This window comes from Rousettus aegyptiacus, unplaced genomic scaffold, assembly GCF_014176215.1.
Source record: "Rousettus aegyptiacus isolate mRouAeg1 unplaced genomic scaffold, mRouAeg1.p scaffold_m13_p_5, whole genome shotgun sequence".
Lineage (NCBI taxonomy): Eukaryota > Metazoa > Chordata > Mammalia > Chiroptera > Pteropodidae > Rousettus > Rousettus aegyptiacus.
This window is the reverse complement of record NW_023416308.1, coordinates 973,944-995,602: the sequence shown is the minus strand read 5'-3', so window position 1 is coordinate 995,602 and position 21,659 is coordinate 973,944. Positions and strand designations below refer to the sequence as shown.

Genomic DNA, 21,659 nt, shown 5'->3' with positions numbered 1-21,659 from the left:
CACACATGCCCCAAGGCAGAACTGCTGGGCCACACCACCCCTCCCTGCCACCCCCGCCTCCCGGTGTCCATGGATGGAGGTGGCTTACCTTGCCGAGCTGCGGGGCCCTCGGGGGAGGCCTGCATGCTGCCGTCTCAGGCGGCGGGCTCCCTGGGCGGTGCGCGTCTGCTCACGGTCCTAGGATGGAAGGAAAGCATGCGGTGAGGCGACTCCCAGAAGTCTGGCTGGGGTCAGACCGGCGGGGCCGGCTCTGCAAAGCTCAGGCCGAGCTTCCTTCTCTGCAGCTCGCGGCAGGGAGGTCACAGTGCTGACAGTGTTCTAAGGATGGAATAAAAGCCAGGTAGCAAGCAGGTGCTGAAGAGCCCAGCCGACGACCCGCATCCAGCGTGAACGTGCCCCACAGGCGCAGCGGGGCTGCCGCTAACAGCAGACGAGCTGCGAGCCGCCCTGTTCCCCACACTCTGCCGCAAAGCAGCAGCCACACGACGGGGGCCCCTCTGAAGGTCTGTCCCGCCCGGACACGAGGGAATCCACAGGGCTCCAGTGTGTGTAGGGTGTGGCCCCAGAGAGGGGCGAGCGGGATGTGGGGCCAAGTGGAGCTCCCAGGACCTGCGGGGTTCCGAGCCCAGAAACAGAGGGAGTTGAGCCCATGTGTCAGGGTGTGTGGGACCCAATGCGCCCTATAAAAGGCTAGGACCTGAGCGACCCCAGGCTGAAGTCAAGCCTCCAACCCCCAGAGGAAGCAGAAAGGAGCCAGCGACACCACCACGAGCTCCCGTGTGAGCTTATGCTCAGTGTCCGGGCTGTGTGACCCCCAGCACCACCTGGCACAGGGACCCGGAGCACGCGGTGATCATGCCCAAGGCAGACCCCGTTAAGACGCTGGAGGCCGGCATCGCTGGCACTGCGCAGGGCAGGGCGGCCCACCCAGGGACTCCGCCTCTGCTCCCGTCGAATCGGGCACCCCCAGAGAAATGCCACCAGCAAAACACAGACCGCCTTACGGATCGTTCGCATGCTTGAGACCACAGGCCCCCAAACACGTGGCTCGTAGTCGCAAGACGATAGGACGAGAACCTCCCAGCAGGCGCAGGGCACCGCAGTGGCGGCTCCCAGAAGGGGCATCAGGGGGCGGGTCTGATACAGGCTGACACTCCCGTCTCAGTCACGAGGCTGAGGTGGCCGGTGAGGTGTGCACACGCGGCTCCGCGGGGCAGTGTGACTGACGCCCGCTGGGTTCCGTGTTGTGGGCGTTTGACACTGCTGCCCGCTGAGCGCACCTGAGTGCCCAGGAATGGAGTGTGACACACGCCCACAGCCGGCAGAGAGGGGCTGGCGACTCAGGCCTCACCAGGACAGTGACCACCGGCTGCAGGCAGCCACCCTCCCGCTCCGTCACACTGGCCTGAAGTGACGCTGCGGGGAGAGGAAATGGAGCCGCCCGTGGGACCCCTGCACGTGGCAGGGGGATGGTTTGAGCCGAGTCCTTCGCGTTCGAAGCCACACAAAGTGAGGGGGCTTAGGGTTCCCCAAACGCGGGCCTGGGCGAGCCAGCAGCTACCCAATACAGGCCCAGGCACACGGACAGTGTGTGGCTGCCAGCCACCAGACGGCCGCGGCAGCCCCGTTACGGAGGGGTGTGTAGCGGTCAGCGGCCAGCAGGGCCGGCCACCCTGACACCCCCCAAGGGGCAGCTACAGAGCCCCAGTTAGGAAGGCTTTGAGACCCACTCACACCCACTAACACACCAACACGGGATGGCCCCTGATTGATTCCCATCTCTTGTTTAGCAAACTTAATGGCAAAAAGTGAATTCTGATGAGAATGAGGAGGAGGGAAGGGCTGGGAGGAGCTGGGAAATCAAATGCCCCAGGGGACAGCGGGCGACAGGCAGAGACAGCCCCGACACAGAACACTCTGGGTGGTGAGAACGGGGCGCGCACCCCGGTGTGGGTGGCTACACCCCCGGCTACCCGGCATATGGAGGAAGCGCCCAGCACCCCAGCTCTGCTGGGGACAGGCCTGGCACACACCTGCTTCTAAGTGCTGGCCCTTAACCAAATAAAAACACATGCCACACACTGCCCCATGACAAACACGTCCACAGGGTGAGCTGGCTTAAAGCAGGGTGCCTCGTAGACGAGGTCAGGCCCTACTGGAGTGCGAGGTGCCGTGGGGTGCAGGAACTCCTGCATGCAGGGCGGGGGGCGGGCTCACCCGAGATAAACTTGTCCACTGGCGTCTGCCTCTGCCTTGGCGCCCTGCCGTGGACTGAAACGCAGCCCCTAAATCTATGCGAAGCCCTGGCCCCCGGTGCAGCCGCACTGGAGAGGGGTCTTCAGGTCCGCGGAGGCCACAGCGGCGGTGCCCAGTCCGGGGCTGGTGTCCTCACGAGAAGACACACTGAGCGCTGTCCCCACTCACACAGAGGCAAAGCCAGGGGCGGACAGAGGGAAGGTGCTGCCCATGAGCCCAGAGCGAGGCTTCCCCTGTCGCCCCAACGGCAACTTGGCTTCCGGCTCCAGAACTGGGCATGAAGAAGCCTCCGCGGCGAAAGCCACCCAGCCCGCGGGTTCCGACACAGCCACCAGGGCCCACAGGGACCCGCCCCCATCTAGAACGTGGAGTGCGGCTGGAGCTTCCCCTGGCCCCCCGGGCAGCTCGCAGCCTGGGCGGGTGGTCACTAGGTTCCGGAAGGCCCGCCCCACCCCCTGTCAGGCACGCTAGGCGGACAGGATGCCACTTTCCCCAAGGGACAGTGCTCTCTCCTGACTTGTCTGCTCCAGTCATTTCGGTAAAAGTCCTCCTTGTGTGTCTGTGGCTCACTGGACACCCTGCAAATGGGGTAAGGGGCACCCCGCCCCACACCTCGTGGGGTGGCAGGCAGGAAACGGGCCACTGAGGGGCAGGGTGACAGCTGCCCCAAGGGCAGAATGGGGCTTGTTCGGGAAGAAACGAAATGGCCACCTGAGCGCCCCAAGAGAACGGAAAGCCCCAGGGCTGGTGTGCATGGGCCCCGTGCAGCAGGGAGCGGGCGATGCCTCCGTGCTCAGGAGCCAGAGGCTTCGCGGAGCTTGAGGGACCCGTGGCGGGAATGGCCCGTCAACCTCCGGCCAGCTGTCCATGGCGCTGCCACTGCTACGAGGACCTGGCTCACGCGAGCGAACACCCTCTGATGCTGGGTGGGGGCGAGCGTGAGCGCCGGACACCGCTGGCCACACGCGCTTTTCCCGCTGAGCTTCTCGTCACTTCAGTTTCAGGGTTTAGAAAAGCTGTGAAAGTCTCACAGACCAGTTTTATCGCCGGGCCGTGTGATTATACTATGAGCTATAAACGCATAATCATATTATGTTCAAATATGACGTAGACTATGCAGCTGTAACATGCAAGTCTAGTATAGTCACATTATATGAGAGTGATGTGATTACCATCAATTATAACATACGATAAAGATAATTTAGGTCGACACTGGATGCGCTTCCTGAAAAGGCTCCATAGGTGGCCCCTGCGTCCAGGCAGGGGCAGGGGTGACGGTGCGAGTGAGGAGGGGGCGGAAAGTGGAGAAGGGGGGCCCGGGAGCCTGGGGCGGGAGCGTGAAGGCCTGAGGAGAAAGCGGACTGGACGGCCCCTGTCCAGGGTGCTGACGGTTGCTGAGCCCCTCCGCTGCCGCTTGTGGCCAAGGCCCCGGGCAGTTCGCTAAATCACAGGACACGGAGAACCCCAACCTCGGAGAACCCGGGCTGGAGGCCTGGTACCAACATTCACCGAGTGTGATTTGGGGCAAATTATTCAACGCTCTGAGCACTCTTGGCAATTTAAATGAGATAATCATACAAACGGGCTTTGCCAACTGTGACAGGCAACTTGAATGTCACAGTATGTTCCAGGAATAAAAGGCCTGCTGTGGACAGCTGCTCCTCTGTCCTGCATTGCTCTGGGTTCGGGGCAGCGAGAGACAAACCCAAACCCCTGTGTCCCCTTCTGTACTCAGCAAGGTCTGCAGACACGCACTCGCTTTGGCTGCGACACACCCTACCCCTGACCCGTGTCCTAGCTGGGCCTCGGCACATGCCGGCAATGCAGCTGGCGACAGGGGAGCACACGGGCTGTTTAAGAGCCGCTTCTCCGACGCTGGTAGAGACGAGCTGGAGCGGACAAGTGCACCATGCTGCCCAGGTTCGACGGCACGTGCGCGGCCGGGTTTCGCCCCTGCTCGAGCTGCTCTTGGTGCAGGGGTCTCCCCAGCTCGCTTGCACCGCGAGGCAGGCTCGGTCCCCTAGGGCCGGGAGCCAGCACAGCCGAAGCCGTTTCACCCCCCTGGTCACAAAGCGCAGGCCGCCCCAACCTGCGCTTCCTCCCCAAAACCGCGGGGCTGACGGGGAGGGGAGCAAGGAGAGAGAGGGCGGTCACGATGCCGCCTGGCCGGGGATGCAGAGAGCTGGACCCACGCTGCCGGGGTGGGGGGCTGTGAAGTGGTGCTGCACGTTAAGCAGTCACCACGGGAGCCAGGAACGCCGCTAGGTCGAGACGCGGAGACTGCAAAGCAGGGGCCAGCGCTGCTACCCGAATGCTCGCAGCAGCACCGTCCACAACAACCGAGCGGTGGGACCCAGCCGCCGGTGAGCGGCCAAACGCGCACCACGCAGCCCACCCACGCCCGGACCGCCACTCGGCCACGACAAGGAGGGCAGCGCCGGCACTCACCGCAACGTGGAAGGACCTCGAGACGCGCTCAGCGAGCAGAGCCCGATGCAAAAGGTCACGTGATGTGAAATGTCAGAAATAGCTGACCCCATAGCCCAGAAGCAGCCAGGCGGTGCCAGGGGCTGGGGCAGGAGGGGCGGGGGTGGCTGCTGATGGGCACGGGGTGTCCCTGTGGGGTGATGACGGTGTTTTAGAACAGGAGAGGAGTGCTGGTCGCACAGCAGTGCAAATGTGCCGCAGGTCACCGTGCCCTGTGAGATGGCTAATTCTACATGAACTTTATGTCGATTAAAGAACAATTAAAGATGCCAGCCGGCCCTCCAGCAACAGCCTGCCGAGCTGTGAGGAAAGAGACGAAACATCCCCAGCCTCGTCTCCACGCGCTTCTCCTGCTGAAAGTCTCTCCCCTCGCCGAGTGGTGCCCCAGACGCGAGCGGCCACAGCACCTGGCCGTCACCGTGCGCGGCATCCTGCCCCGCGCCCGAAGGAAAGCCGAGACAAGTCAGATGCAGCGCCGACGTGGCTCCTGCTGAGGGACTCTCAGCGTCACTTTTTCTGCATGTGATTTCAGCACAACTGCTGACTTCGGAACTCATTTTCTGCGTAAAATGCGACTCTACCACATGCTTGCGCGCCATGTGCAATGTATAATAATTTATAGACTATAACCCACCTGCTCCCCAAAAAGCATTCCAGGATGCCTGTAATAAAAACATCTATGCAATATGGCCTTCAAGAATAATGACAAGAAAAGGAAAAAGGGAACAATAGACAGAAAAATTCAAACCAGGAAGTCACATGAAAAGGATGTTTCTCATTGGTGAACTTCGCATAGAAGGCGGAGCTTGCCAGCTACAGACGTGCGAAGATCTCAGTTATAACTTTGCAGAGTAACGGGCAGCCTCCTAGGACTCTTCTACAAATAGCAGGCAATAAAAAATAATTAAGTGTCTTTTTAAAACCGCATGTGCTTGTCCAAGAGATGATGTATCAGTATTGTTACAAATGGCGCTGCTTCCTTAAGAGCATCTGTATTCGGCTGCGCCTTCCAACCCAGGGGCTAGCCTTGGCCAGATTCCAAATTCCTGATCATGGAAACTCTGAGTTACAGGAGCAAACGCAAGTGGAGGTTCTGCGAGCTGACCCAACAGGGCAGAGTCAGGCTGAAAGAAACCCGGCGTCACACCCCAGTTACACGATAGTGTCGGGACGTCTCTTATTTGGGCATGTGGACCAGCTGGCTCGGGCGGGGGGCCATTCCCCAGCCTGCCCCTCATCCTGGAGCCCTCACACGATATTGCTGGGCCTGTACTGCCCAACAGGGGGGCCGCCAGCCACATGGGCTGTTTAATCTTAAGTTCACGTAAATCAAATGAAGTTTCCGCACAGGGAGCGTAATTCCCCGTCGCGTGTGGGCTGGACTCCGTGACAGGCAGAGAGAGAGGTAGCTTCGCAGTGGAGAAGCCACTGCGAGTTGCCCCGCCAGCACCGGCCCGGAGAAGCCGTGCTGCTGTCACGTGCCCCTGGGTACGATGTGATGGAAGGGCACTTTATCCCCGTGGACCTCGGCAACCCCAGGCTGACCATGACGCGACACAGACAAGGCCACGTCGGGGGCTGTTCTACCACGCACATGGCTACAGGGTTCGAAGAGAGGCCGAGACCCTCCTGGAAGTCTGAGCAGGGCATGTCAGGACGGCCAGCGCCACGCGGTGCCGGGTGCAGGACAATGGCCACTCCAAAGCGCCTGCCTCCAGCCAGACGCCGCGCCGATGGGGCCGTAGAACCGCGCATGCCAGTCGGGTCCGGTGGCATGCTCTCCAGGCAGGTGGGGCCGCGGCTGACCCGACCGGCTGTGCCCCAGAGGCTCACCCTCTGCCTCCGTAGCCAACTTGTATTTGTACGCGTGGAACTTACTTTCTCTGGCTCCCATTTGCCACCGGCAGTTTAGGACATAGGGCACGGGGCTGGGAAGAGGGCGATCCTCTCACGCCCGAAGTCCGAGGTCAGGGAAGATTCGCAGAAGCCAGGTTGCGACCTGACCTGGCCAGCCGCATCACTGCCAGCCAACGACCTGCCCTCTCCAGGTCCCACGTCGCCTCCCTGCAGAAACGGGCACCAAGACCCTCACCCGCCAGGGTCACTGGGAAGACGGAAACAACCAGCCTCTGGGCGAGCCCCGGCACAGCCCAGAAGGAAAGCAAGAGCTTCCGTCCCCCCGTGCAGAATGGCCGGCCCGGGCTGTATGCGCAGTGCACCCCGAGTTCTAATCCCAACGTCATGGAAGGGCGCGAGCCCCGGGGAGCAGAGTGGTCCGCCCGTCACCGCCCGGGGAGGGGGCAAGACGGCCCCCATCCACACTCAGAGTCACCGGCGGGCCTGTGTCACTGCTCAGACCTGCCGGCTCATGTGTGAAACGTGCCCTTTGCTCCAGGGTCTGTGCCCCTGACCGTCAGCCGAGGGCTCCCCTCGGCTGAGTCCCGCCCCTTAGGGCAAATCAGGAGGCGGCGTGTGCAGAGCGCACAGATCCAGCACCAACTGTCCATGAGCCCCGTTAGCGTCCGGCGATGGCGGCTGGTGGATAAAATAAGGGACAGTACGGGTCTTGCTGAGGCGCCACTCACTGTCCTGGACACAAACAACTTTTGATTTTTATATTTGAGCCTCTGACATTCATTCCGTTTAATAAACTCAAGGGTCACGAGCGCAGCCCTGAGCACACACCCCTGCCTCATCTGGGGGCAGAGAGGCGATTCTATTACGCGAAGTGGCAGCTTCCACATGTAAACATATCCATGTCCCATATCTATGTCTGAAAATTTAACAAGGGGCGTGTCTAGGGAGGGGCGGGTCTGGGGGAGGGGTGTGTCTGGGGGGGCACATCAAGCAACTTCCCAGCAGCCCCACCTCCGATTTACAGGAGGCATTTTTTTTGCAGTGTTTTATGCCTTTGACCTTGGAAGGGTTTCTGCGTCTGCAAACACAGGAAGCCCTGAGCAGCCCCCAGGCACACCAACCAGAGTGGCCTGGTGGAGCCCGTGCACGCAGCGCTCCGTGCCTGGTCCCGTTCTGAGCAGTAAGCGTAAACGGCCGGCTCTCAGAACAGCGCCCAAGGAGCTGGGCGCAGCACACAAAACCGAAGCAGCCCTGACAGGGACACCGGGTTGTCATGGCAACCGCAGGGAGGAGTGGGTTCTGACTGGCGTCGGAGGCCTGCCATGTTTGGTGCCTGGCTTTGGGGTTCTATTTTCAAAAGGAAGTTTTCGCCGGCGGCACGCACGCGCTGCGTCTGGCCGGGCGGTCCTCAGCGCGCGGCGTGAGATGCAAGGCCACCACGCGCCTCCCCCAGCCGCGGCGCGGGGCGCACGGGGCGGGTTTCCGGGCAGCGCTGAGACCCGCATCCACTCCAGCGGCCGGCACCGCCTTGCCCTCGCCATCTGTGCCAGACGGAGGACGGGGACGTGGGGAGCCGAGCCAATCAGGTGCTGTCTGGAAAGAGATGGCTGCCCCGCGGGGGACTGGGGCGCTAAGGAGGGAGCAGTGTGGCCGGGTGTGTGGGGTGAGTGGCCAGCACTTCGTGGAGGCGCAGCATCTGGCTGAGGGCCCCCCCAGCTGGGGCCGCAGGGGACACTGCGCCTGCCAGAGCCCCGCCCCCAGGACGGAAGCGGGGGATGTTCCCCGCCTCTGTCCCCAGCCCCTCCCTCTCGCTGGGAGCCAGGGTGGGCTGTGTGTGTGTGGGGGGGGGGGGTTGGCCCCTGGGGTCGCGGGGCAGGGACAACGCCAGAGAGCCAGGCCACTGGGAGTGAGCCAGCAGGACCACACGCAGGGACAAGGCCTCGCGCCTCAGCATCCTGACCCACGTGGAATCGCTCCGTCCCCTTACGGGATGAACTGTGTGCCTGCGAAATGCGAACGCTGAAGTCCTAACTCCCAGACACTGAGGTGACCCACTTGCTGGACGGTCAGATGAAACTGCAGAGGAAATCGGTTCAGAGGAGGCCCCGCTGGACAGGGTGGCCGGAGCCGATGTCTGCGTCCTCATCAAAGGGAGGGACGTGGACCCCGACGCACACAGGACAACGCCAAGAGGACCTGCAGGCAGAGATGGGGGCTGAGCGTCTACAGGCCAAGGACCGCAGGGGAAGGTGCCGGCCACGCCCAGGAGCTGGACAGGGGCCAGGAGCCGCTGCCGCCGGGGCTGTGAGAAGCAGGATGAGCGTGGACGAAGCCACAGGGCGGAGAAGCAGCAGGCACCATCTGTGTGCCCCGTGGGCAAAGCCCGAGGGTCGAAGTCTGAGCGGTGGGGACACGTGCCTGAGCAGTCTGCAGCTGCCCGCGGCCACCCGAGCCCTCCCTCGTCCCACTGAGAATAGCTCACAAAGGACACGGGAGCCGCTGGCACCACAGAGAGGCCTGATAGTAACTGTCTGCATGGTTTGGACATATGGGATCGTTATATTCTGTGATCACAGCAGACACACCTCGCTCTGCAAACAAACACAGCTGCCGAGCGGGGCAGGCTCACCCTCCTCCTGAGATTAAATGCCGAATTCTCTTCCTCCCGGGGTGGGGACACAGGGATCAGCCACCACGTCCTTCTGCAGGGCAGGCCGGGCTCATAGAGCACCGAGCATGTGTGCGACTCTACAGCTCGGGACCAGCCCTGAGGCCCCGAGTGCAGGTGCCCGTGCCGGACCAGGAGGGAGACTGGCAGGGGGCGGGGAAGTCAGCCTGGGGTTTCGTGGGCTGCACTGGCTTCTCGTCCAAAGGCAGGTGGCCTCTCAGAAGGGTGACCAGAGTCCTGCTAAGACCTCAGCGGGCACTGGAAGGGAAGATTCTCGGCCACGAGGCCTGGGGCAGGGCCTGCGATTCTGCTGTCAAAGGAGCTTTGCTGAAGCCTTAATTTCCATCTCACAGGTAGCACTGTCGCTCCAGGGAACTCACTCACCAGGTCATGAAGTCCAAGCTGTGAAGTACGCCAGACCCCCGAGTGCCGTGAGTGCCATGACCCCAACCACCCCGCTGCGGACGGACTTCATGCCAGGTGCAGGGGACACCCGGTCCTCACCGCTCCGGGCTTTGCTGCCGCATATGCACCTGCTTTCAGGAGCGGGGAACGAGGCGAGGTGTGGGCTGTAACTCGTAGACGGTGCTGGAAAGTGGCAAGGTGCTGTTGCAGGTAGAATTTCCACTCTCCCCATTAGGTTCAGGCGACACATAAAACCAGCTTAGTGGCACAGGGTGGCAGGGAGTCCTGAGGTGGGGCCCCCATGAGTGCCTGCTTCTCCTCAGGGCCGGGTACCAACTCCGCCCTCAGCGGCAGTCAGGATGGTGACAGCTCCAGGGAGGCGGAGGGGGCGCCGCCTGCAGCTCACTCAGAAGAAAGGGGAACTCCTGGAGGCCGCCGCAAGTCCCCCTCCGGGACCAACCCCTGCAGGGAGGCCGCCTCGAAGGCCAGTGGGGAGCCACCTGGGCTACCAGGTGGGTCTGCTGACGCCAAGGCACGTGGGCCGCTGGGGAAAGGGGAGGAACGCTGAAGGGAACCTGGCCCGGTGGCGGGAGTGAGGCGAGGGGTGTCGCCAGGCCGCCGGGCCGCTCAGCCCGCAGGAGCTGCCTGCCTGTGTGACAGCTTGTCGGCGCCCCACTGCGCACCTCCGGGAGCGGCTCTGAAAGGCAGAAGAAAACCGGAGAGCCAGGGGCAACTCGCCACGCGTTTAACAGGTGTGGGCAGGGCCGCCGACAGCGTCAGCGGGTGGCACTGATGGCGGGCAGAGACAGCTCCTGACTCCGCTCTTGGCTTCGGCTTCCTTTCTGACCGAGGTCTACACTGGAGGGCCAAGCCCCTTCCCGCCACCCAGAACGCACGCCGGGAAGCGCCATCCCGTGTCTGGGGCTAAACCCAAGAGGGCCTCTCAAATCCGTTCAGAAGACCTCAGTGTGCCAGGGACCCACCCAGTCCATTTCAATTCCCTGCGCCCTTTAGGCCGGCCGCATTCTTCCAGCACCAGTAAATGGATTGCCAGACACCTGAAACGCTTCCCCGCGCCCTACAAGCCTTCCTCCCACAGGACACCCAGGTGGCACCTCACAGCCGTGAGCTGGGATGTGAGGATGCAACACTGGTTCAAACCGGCTGAATGTCGGCGGACGCGGGTCTCCAGACCAGAAGTCAACAGGAAAAGGTCTGGGACGGGTCTCCAACCACCAATGAGGTTATCCAAAGGGACGAGCAGCCAAACCGCATGGGGGACATGGACACGGTAAGTCGTCGTGGGACCGCGACGGGGCGCACGTGCCCTCGGAAGGGTGAGCAGGCGCACCCCGCCGCAGTGCCACGCAGCTCTCGGCACCTGCGGTCACTTTCCCCGTGAGACCTTAAACCTCCGCGGTGCCACCTAGCGCAGGCTAGCTGTGTCGCGCACTGCGCCGTCACCCTGAGCCTGGCCGACCAGCTGGGGCGCGCACGCCCCCGGCCGCCACCATCTCCTCCGACTCGGCAGCTGCTGATCCCTTTTTTTTTTCCAAGACGCTGCCACACAACATTACGTTCGTCCCAGGGGTGCGGCATGGTGCTTAGACACGCGCGGAGCTGCTGCTCCTTGCAGATCCGAAGTGCGCGTGGGTCGCTCTCCCACGCACGAGCCGCAGACGCGGCCCTGCGGCCGGCCCCGCCCCCGCGGCCTCGCTCTCGCCCACGCGTGCGCAGTCCGGCTTCCCGCCTGGGCGGCGCGGTTCCCAGGGATCCGCTGGGTGGGCTCCTTAACCCTTCGGTCTGCGCTCACGTCTCAGCTCCCCGCCGAGACCGCCCTCGCCGCCTTTTAAACACTTCAAACGCCTTCCCAGCCATCCCCTCTCCGTCTCGGATCCCCAGCTCCCTTAACACGATCTTTTTTCTAAAGCATTTCTCACCAAAGCAGGTAACGTCTTTGACTTTTTAAAAAACATTTGTTTTAGATTAAGGTGAGGGTCACATAAAATAAAACTAGCCATTTTAAGTGAGCAGCTTGGTGGCGTTGGGTATGATTAATGCCCAAGGAGCATGGCAGACGACGCTCCGCCTCCTCAGTCGTCAGCGAAACACACCTGGAAACCACAACGCGCCCCGGGGCATGGCCCCTGAGCCGGAAAACGACAGGTGCAGGTGAGGCCAAGGGGTCGGGACCCTCACGCGCGGCCGCCGCGTGACGCCCGGAGGCTCAGGAACGCAGAGGACTGCGTGACCTCATTATGCCCCGCCGCTGTTGGTCCCCACCCGCCAGCACGAGCTCTGCGGAGAGGGACGCCGGTCTGTTTGGCTTCCTGCTGGATCCCAGCGCCCACGGCGGTGTCTGGAAAGGGCTGGGGCTCCGTACGTGGTCGTACATTAAATAAACCGGTGGATGACTGGCCAGTCTCGTCCTAGAAAAGTACCGAGCCATTTTCTTGATATTCCGACAGTCACTGGGAGCTCCTTCTACTCGGGCTTCCTGCTCATGTCCCAGCCACAGAGCACATAGGTTTTCGTCTCTTTCTGAATTTTTTGGCTTTAAAAAAGTACGAGGATCTAACTTTCTAGGTCTTTTTATTTATTGGAGCTGGTTCACCCTGCAGCACAAAAGCTAACATGAAAATTACAGGCAATAAAATAAAAACCATTTATTTCCAGGTTGTGGCCACACAGCGTTCTAATTTTTCTAGGAGAGTGGGAAGAAGGGGCCAATCCATGGCCACAGTTGATTACTTTTAAACAATATTGCTTTTACTCTCAACACAGTGATAAAAATCCGAACCCCCGTATCAGAGATAACGTGCTTCCTGTCCCGCAGTCCTGTCAAACACCAGCTCTTACCGAGAACCACGAGGTGGCATCTGTCACCAGTAAGAAGGGGGTAAACCTGGAACGGCCTATGCAGACGCCCAGGGTAGCCTGGGTGGGGGGCTGTAGGAAGATGGGGAGACCAGAAAACACCAGCAGAGGCAGAGAGTGGGGGCAGGTGCGAAAAATTATGAAAAGCGAGAAAAGTTCCCATAGAGCAGTGGCCAAATTCAACTTGCTGACCTAAACAGTGGTTCGCTTGAGCAAAGGCAGAAACACAGATCACAGCCCAGGACAACCAAAATTCTTTATGCCAAAGGGAACTTTCAAAGTATCTAAACTGTTAAATGTTTCATAAGAATGCATTCATATAATTACTCCTTGTAGATGCATAAGAAACAACAGCGATTTAACCACATAAAGACAAGGCCGTAGGCCTGAGGTTTGCAGACGTGGGGTCTGGCGCGCAGGGCGCCATCGGGAGGGAGGGCCACTTGTCCCACCACACACCTGTTCCTGCTGAAAAAGCGTGCTGCCCTTTACGGGTGTTTCTGTCCTCGCGAGTCGGAGTCGACACCGTCCCTGTGTCACGGCCGCCGCCTGCGCGCGAGCGGGTGCCCCCACGCGGCACGCCGTCTCTGACCCAAGGCCGCCCGTCCGCCCTCTGCTGCCTGCCCGACGCTGCCACAGGCCACCGGGAGGCAGGAGGGCGGAGGTGGGGGAAGTCCCTCGGGGCCCCTGCCACTGTCCCTGCACGTTTCCAGGAACAGCAGGAGACTCCTGCTAGCAGGGCCCTGGGTGCCCTCTGTGCCTCTGGCCCTGGCCCTGGCCCTGAGTGGTAATGATCCGGCCTCAGGGCGTTTGCCACTCAGCATCTCCTTCCTGACTTTTCAGCCGCTACCTGGTCAGCGGTTCTGCGCACACATGTGTGGAATTGTCTCACCGACAAAACGGTGGGGTCTCTGTCTCCTGATTTGACGCCAAGCAACACGCTCGTGACCTCCGAATGGGACTCAGTCTCTCCAACCTGTGCCCTGGAGCCATCGCGTCAACACCACCTGCCGCGGGCCCCGGAGTAAAAAGCGCTGTCACAGAACCCACCTGCTCATGCGCCCGCCAAGACTCCGCTGACTTGAAACCTCACGCTGGGACCGCCTGCCTGCACGTTTGTCCTGGTCGCAAGCCGCAAGAACAGCCTGGGGCTGTCTTGAGCCGGAGGGTGGGCTCACTGGGGGTCTCTCAGAGCTCTGACGGCCAACGCTGCAAGCCAGGAGACCCGGGACACCTCGTGGGTGCGAGAACTTTATGCTTCAGCTCCCTGAACACTTTATTTCTAAACGGCGCATTCCCAGGGCCCCGAACCTCACGGCCAGCCTTGGCTCGTGGCCACCGCCGCCCAGTCAGCCCCTGCAGGCGGGCAGGGCGGTGGTGCCCACGCAGTCCGGGGGCCAGCCCAGAGAGCGGCCCCTGCTGTGAGCCAGACGCCAGCCCATCGGTGCTGACTCCCCCCACGAGCTGCAGGCGGCCTCTTCGCTGGGATAGTGGCGGGCAGGGCGGAGCCGTGCGCTGTAGCTCACGACACCCCGACTGCAATCAGAACACCTGGCATGCTTACGGGCCCTCTTGCGAACCTGATGTGTGCCCTTCTTCCCACGAGCTTAGAGCTAACCGCTTGGCTTCAAAACCTCTGGCGGAGACTGCCAGTTCCCCAGTCCCACAGCCACCTGATCTGCGAGCTCTTCCTTCCAGCCAGCCCCTAACAGGCGGGCAGAATTACCTGCATGCCAACACGCCCTTGTGGAGGATAAAAACTGTTTCTGGACCGCGAGGTGTTATCCGGTGAGAAAAAACACAGAAATTCCCAAGCCCAGCTTCTTAAATGCCACACGGCCTCCTACGCAGCCGCTCCCAACACCTGAGCCGTTTATCAGTGACGGAGCATCCCTTGCCATCCGCCTCCTCTGCAAACCCACAGAGCAGCTTGCGCAGGCGGCCCCGTGTGCTCTGTGGCTGTCCCTACCTGTGCCCTGGAGTCCCACCGGTAAAATCTCACTCAATCGGCTCCGATGAAGCAGCACCGGGAATCCTAGGAGGCGGTCAGTCTGCTGCGAGCCTAAGACGGCGGGCCCTCTGGACACCAGGGACAGCCTCGGCGGGTCCCCCCATGTCACTGGTGAGGCAGAAGGAACCGGACCCCCACCTGAAGGGCAGGAGCCGACACCTGCGAGACCATCTGCGGGAGCCTTCCAGAGAAGGGCAAACCTCCGTCCTTGCTCTTCCCCCAAAGCTCCCCACGTTCCACCCAGTCTCCCGAGCAAGCCAGGGCGACGGCTGGCTGTTCCCAGGGGACAGCTAAATCTGCGCAGACTGGGTGAGGCCCGGCTGGATCTGCACTGGGGGTTTCCGTAAACACGGGTGTCCTTGACCAACGTGGGCTTTTCATAAACACGTACAGTGACATAAACACATTTTATCTTCCTTACGATTTCCTTAACAACCTTTTCTCTTCTCTAGCTTGCTTTACCATTTAAGAGCACAGTATACAATACATATCACACACAAAACATGTGTTAACGACTGTTTATGGTATCGGGGGGGCTTCCTGCCAACAGTGGGCTGTCGGTCACTAAGCTTTGGGGGACTCAAGGCTATAACCAAATTTCCAGTGCCGTGGGGGCTGGTGTCCCTAACCCCTGCACTATGCAAGGATTGGCTGTAGTAGGAAAAACCAGTCACATAACAAAAACGATAGCAGCAATTAAATGGGTGCAGTAACGGGCCTGACAGTGGTGAGAAGTCCCTGATTCTGCTGCGGAGCCAAGCTGCTCGCCACACAGCACGCAGCTGCGCGCGGAAGCTCAGCCACACGCGGCCCCCCCCGACTGTCCCCCGCACGGGCCCGGCGGCCACAGCACGCAGCTGTGCACGGCAGCTCAGCCGCACACGGCCCTGTCCGCCCCTAGGGCCAGCGGCCACCCTACTGGAGCTGCTGGCCACGCAGCACACAGCACTGTCCTCCCCTGGGGCCAGCGGCCCCCAGACTGTCCCCCGCACGGGCCCAGCACCTCCCACGGCGTCGGCGTGAGAATGCAGCAGATGCCAGCTGCGGGGCCCTGCCGGCGACACCGCAGGCCCTGGGCAACGGGTGCGTTGGGAGTGTGTGTGTGAGCAGCCGTGTCAGTGTGAGCAGATGTACGTCAGCAGAGTGTATGTGTGAGCAGCCGTGTGTGTGAGAGCAGGTGTGAGTGTGAGCATGTGTGTGACTCGCAGGGCACGGGAAAGGCGAGGCGCCGTCAGTCATTGATTCTGGACAGGACTAGAGGCAAATATTTTCTTCCGTCTAAAAATGTTTTTACTGTTGACATCACACTTTTAAAGCTAGATGACTGCATGCATGTGTGTGTGTGTGCACGTGTGTGCACATGTGTGCACACACATAAGTGTGTGCATGTGCGCTGCCCCCTGGAGGCCCAGGCAAGCCGGGGAGTGAGCGCTGACTCGCGATCCAGCCTGCTCAGACCTCAGCAGTGCCCCTGGCTTTCCCCGAAGCCTGCCCACCGCACCGACTCACCCCTGGGGCTGGGGGTGGGGGAGGAGGCGGGTTTCTGGCCCCATGACAGCGAGCATGCAAGCTGAGAAGTACTGAAATGCCCCAAACCTGGAGATACGGGGATTTCGAAACCTCACTGGGGCTGTTCCCAGACTCGGCCAACTGTTCAGATCCAAAGCCCCCTCATCTCAAGTTGCCCCCCACCTTCCCCGGCCCACTCCCTTCCAGCCTGAGCCCACGCCTCTGCAGACAGGGATGGCGTTCGAGCAAAGCAGGGGGAAGGGCTGCGCGTCTGGGGGGGATGGAAGTGGAGGCAGCGATCTCAGCCGCTGGGTCTCCGTCTTCTCGGTCCTCGCTAAGACACGATGGCCGTGTGAGGCGGCCGCTCCTGGAAGAAGGCCAAGCCTTCGCTCTTCTCCCTTCAGAAGGCTCTCTGGTTAAAGGCAAGTAGCAAACAGGAAGCCACTAAAGTGAGAAATAACATCCACCAAATGGGATAAAACAAGGCCCATCACACACACTGCTTGTTCAGGTCGGAGACAAGCAAAAGCGTGGAGCGCGTGTGCCTGCGGCACGGGCGGCATGGTGCCCGGGAGCCTTTCCACCCGCGCCCCTCCGGGTCCGGGGTGGCGGGTGCTCTCCGCCCAGCCCCGCAGGCAGTGTGGAGGCTAGAGTTCGGGTGGGCCAGAGGTTTCAAGAGCTGGGCTAGGTGCTCCGGGGCCTCCCACTGGACACGAGGGGCACCTGTTACTAACCTCCTGAGAACTCCCTGCTCCCTGAGGGGGGTGTGACAGGTGACCAGTTCCAACCAATGAGCCGCGAGCAGAGGCAGCAGGCCACCTCTCTGGGCCCAAGGACCCCCTGGCTGGGGCAGGGCAGCCAGCACCATGTCCCATGCTGGCTGTCAGACCAGCCCGGGCCCCCGAGGGGCCACAGGGAGCAGAGTCCTGCCGAGCCGGGGGGTGGACCTGTGGCCTGAGCAGGAAGCGGGCACCGGGGCTGCGGGGCCTTTGTTCGTGCGGCGTGACGTGCAGTGTGCAGACTGTCTGGGGGGCAGGTTTCAGCTGCAGGAAACCATGCAACAGACGGGCATGGAGCTGGGACCAAGGGGCAGCCGAGACCCTGCCCACGAATCCACGGCACCCGCGACGGTGCTGGGTGGCGGGTCACGCACACGCTGCGCTGTACCTGCCGGGGTTTCACGGCTGTTCGCCCCGGGACCCCGCGGTGAGCGCGGCACGCAGAGCCCTGAGCTCAGGGCTGGACAGAGAGACAGCACTCCGCGGAAGACGCTGGGTGGTGGCGAGCGCTCCAAAAAGCACAGCGCGAGAACGATGGCGGAGGACGCGCAGATGGCGGGGTGGGGGGGCCACGTGCCAGGGCTGAGCTCACAGGGGCTCGTGGGAGCCAGTCCCATACCTCTTCCCAGGTCTGTGTTCGGGGGAGCCACCCCGTCACTGGAAAACAACCCCGGGGTGGGAGCAATTACAGGAAAATGCGCAAACACCACAAGCCAAGCTGTGAGGGGGTTTCACCCCCGCGGACATGCTGACAGAAGCCCCTGGATGTCTGAATCAGGGCCCGGTGGGGAGCGGGGCGTGAGCCCCAGACCCAGGAAGCCCACGGCACAGGCGCTGGGGCGGCTGCATCGGGGTGGGGGGAGGTCCAGGAGGAAGGGGCCCGCGGCCTGCACACAGTGGGGGGACTGTGAATTCTGCCCTGGGGGTGAGCTTCTGACCTTCCCGCGCCGTCCAACACGCAGTTTAAGACCAGGGAACCAAGGCGAAGACGGGAGGGAGGCAGGGACGGGGTGAGGAGAGCAGGGGAGATGAGGGCACATACGCCTCCCGTCCGGGGACCAGAGCTCCCCCGGGAAGAGCCGCCGCTCCGCTTGAACGCCCCGCGCCTGCGTCGGAGGTCGCAGCAGGCACCACGGCCCTGGCAGCCCGCGCCTCCGTCCTGAGCCGCCCTGGGAGAGGTGTCCTGCAGAGGGGGCAGTGTGCCCCTGTGCGCACCCAAGACCAGAGCCACCACCCGAGAGAGAGAACCCCAGCACACTGTGCTTGTCCCCGGGCCCAGGGGCGGGAGAGCCCGCGCCGCGCGGGCGGGGAGGACGCGGCGTGGGCCGAGCCGAGCTGCTGGCACCGGCAGGAGCTCTTTAGCACAGGCGGCTGCCAGCACGCGAGGAGCCAGGAGGCATATGCCGGCACCGCACGCCCAGACTGCAGCCCCGCGTCCTAAACGAGTCGCGCCGGGAAAGCGATTGCGAGCCAGCGTGCTCCCAGCTCCGGCTGCAGGCGGCAGGTGCGGCGCCTGCGCGCACAGGTCATCACGCGGACAAAAGCCTAGGGCTGTGGTGGGGGCGGGCGGGCGGTCGCTCTGCACACAGGCGACTCCAGAAGGAGGCGAAGCGCAGCCCAGCCCTGCCACGCGGTCTCATGAAACGCGGAGGGAGAGGACGCGGCCGGCTCCGGTGCCGAGGGGGCCCCTCTGGGTCCGGCTGCTCAGGACAGGCTGAGCTGCGTCGTCCGCGCCCGGCCTGAGAGACCCACCTCTCCCAACTCCCGCCGTGGCTGCTGCGCTGACATGGTCCGCAGTGGGGGTCGGAGCAGCGCGGAGCCCACGGAATCCTGCGGGGAGGGCGGCCTGTGGCCGGTGGCCGCCGTCCCCACCGCTCCGAGAGTTTAGTGATTAAAAAATAGTCACCGATAAGAAAAGCAGAAGAGGGAACGGGCCCCGCAGAGCGTGCCAGGGCCGCCGATCGTTTCCGCTGTTGACTGGCTCGGTCTTCCTCGACGTGCTTCAGTGGCGGAAAGTGCTTTTGAAAGGAGGGATCAGCACGGCCGCGCACGCTCCGCACGCTCCAGGTGGCCGAGCAGGACCCCGCCACGGCCGTCCCTCGCTCGGTGCCGAGCTCCGGTGCGCTTGCCGAGAGGCGGTGAGGGGCGGCGCGCCCACCCCAGACGCTCCCCTCAGAACCAGGAGGGCAGCAGGCCCAGGAGACGGTCAGACACCAGCCGGCCGGACGTCCCCAGCACCTGGGGACGCATCGCCCAGAGCAGGCTCGTTCTGTCGCCTGGCGGACGCCACGTTGTTCTGTCGCCTGTTTGAACCGGGCCCCCCACGAGGGACAGCTTCCTCTGGGCGTCCCCCACGCCGAGGACACAGCAGAGCTCACAGAAGCTGTCCGGTACACGCCGTGATGGCCCTGCGGTCCCCAGCGTGACTTCACTCTCCTCTGGGACCTGCATGGCCCAGGGGGACCTGCAATCACAGACTCCAGGACGCCTATCTCCTCCAGACCTTCGTGCAGAGAGACCTGGGTTAACCGTCTGCGACACTGGCCTGGGGTCCGCAGCCCCGAGAACGTGGGTGACTCACGTGCCTCACGCCCCAGGTACTAGCCAGTAACTGAACACCAACAGCCGCCCCCAGCGGCGGGACCCGACTCCTCCGGCTGCAGGCTGTCACGGCACAGGAAGGCACACCGTCCAGGAGGACCCGGCGGGACCCACAGCCTGGCGACCCCAGCGGTGCGACGTGACGCCCTCGACCACGGGTTCTGCACACGCTCACGAGTGTGCACACGCGCGCGCACACACACGTTTGCTCCGTTTCGTGTTGCCTTCCCCTGAAACAGACTCAGTCCGCAGAACAGAAACGGCTTAGTGCCCGGTACGAGCCTCACGTTGCAGGCAGGAGGCGTCTTCCTTCCTGCACACAGACAGCTCCTCCTTTCCCCATCTGGGGGCTTCGAATCGGGGCCGGAGGAACGGGCGGCCCCAAACCCGCTGGGGCCCGGGCCTCTCTGCTGCTCGGCACAGGCCAGGAGCTCCCGGTGACTCGAGCACCCACCGGTGGCATCAACCCACCTGGGCCCGCTGGGGGGCCCGCTGTCCTGCGTCACCAGGGACAGAGGGAGGTGGCCTTGTGGTAGTCATGGCTGGCCGGGCAGCCGCACCCGGACCAGCTTCCTGCCCTGCGGTGGCTCCCGCCCAGAGCCCACCTGTGGCTTCTGCACCCACGAGACCCGCGACCCACAGCCGTTCCGGGAGCCCTGCCCCAGGCTCGCCTGCTCTGGACCCTCCATGGCGCCCTGCGGCCTGCCCGGGCTGTGGCCTGTGCTCTGGAAGCTTCTGGAATCAGACGCTGTGGGCCCCCAGCCGCCCTGTCCCCGCCCCCCCACCCCGCACCCCGTTTCCCCTGCACTCCACAGGGGCCAAGGAGCAGCACCAAGGCCACCAGCCACACTCCCTCTTGTTGGGAAACGCTTCGGTGCCCTCTCCTCCCTGGACAGGACGGCCCGTCACGGCTCCCGGCCTCCTCACAGCTTGTGCGCCAGGCCTTCGGCCCACCTGGGCCGTACCTGGAGTGAGGCCGGGAGAGGATGCTAAGCGCGCTGCCATGGAGCGGCCTTCGGCTGTCCTCTCCGCCCAGGGCTAGCAACAAGGGCCTTGCATTTCTCCTGAACCCAAGTGCCGTGTGTTCTTCCCTAGGACAAAATGCCTCCCGCTGGGGACAGGCAGAGTGTCGCCTTTCAGTTTGTCTCTGAAACTTCCCAAGCAGGGCCATTTCAGAAAATCATCCAGAAAAGGCTAAAAGTGCAAAGACTCCAGCTCGCATTTTACTAGCAAAACCGTGCTCACCTGCTGGCCCTGGTCCCCTGAGCCCGCTCTGCTTTGAGGTCCTGGCAGCGGTCTGCCCCTCCTGGGGCCACAGCTCCTGTCTGGCCAACCCTGTCCTCCGCTCCAGGAGTCCACCGCGCTGTCCAGCGCTGCTTCCTCCCCGTCAAGGTTAGCGTCCGCCCTGGCCAGACCCTGGCTGCCTCGCCGGCTCTTGCTGGCTCTCTGGACGGAGCCCAGGCGGCCACGGTCCCTCACTGTCTCTTGGATTCCCAGCTGAGAAGGCCCTGTGTTCCCGTGAGGACTGGACCCGGACTCTCTCTGCGAGGCCACGCTCAGCTGCGGGTGGGTGCTCAGGGCGCCTGCGCACGGTGAGCGCGTGGGACTGAGGGTTCGGCCGACCCTCCCCCCGTCAAGGCAGCTCTGTGTGGTTCGGCCCACGGGGAGAACTGCCGATCATCACCAGGCCCGCTGGCTAAAGCGTTTGTCCGAGTCCCAGCGTTGGTGACCTTAGGTGGAGCTGCACGAGCTGTCCACCGCCCAGAGCCCCAAGGCCGCCTGCTCGTGCGGGGGACGGGGCGGGCCGGGGAAGGGAAGCAGCGGACGCGCTGGCAAATGCAGTCACCTCTCTTCTTTCTCGGTGGACTGGCGGCCGCTGGGCTGGGCACATTCATCATGCTGAGAAGCGAGCTACGTCCGTGGGTTAGAAATTAATTTACTGTCCAGCCTGGCTTCCAGCTTGGTGCCGTAATTGAGTTTTGTTGTGACGGTGGCGCAGGGCTCCAGGGCACGCTCTGGCCCGGCCCGGGGGCCTCGTGTTAGGGGGAGGTTTATGAGCTCGGTAATGTGATCATCCGCCAGCACACAGCGCACTATCTCCAGACAAGCTGCGCTCGTCCCCGGCTCTCCACACACATGCGACCAGGGACACAGTTATCGATCGACTTCTCCAAAGACGGGCTCAGCCGACCTGAGCCTCAGAGGAGGA

The 21,659-nt window shown here is 62.8% G+C and overlaps 1 protein-coding gene across 6 annotated transcripts in view; it reads right to left on the bottom strand.

The window, feature by feature from the left end:
- The window catches only part of RIMBP2 (RIMS binding protein 2), a 130,877-nt gene that overhangs the window by 59,639 nt on the left and 49,579 nt on the right, over positions 1–21,659 (bottom strand). For all 6 annotated transcript variants that reach the window (XM_016145982.2, XM_016145986.2, XM_016145984.2 and 3 more), the window contains exon 2: positions 89–177. The gene's annotated coding sequence lies outside the window, so the exon portion shown is untranslated. The remainder of the gene's footprint in view (positions 1–88; positions 178–21,659) is intronic.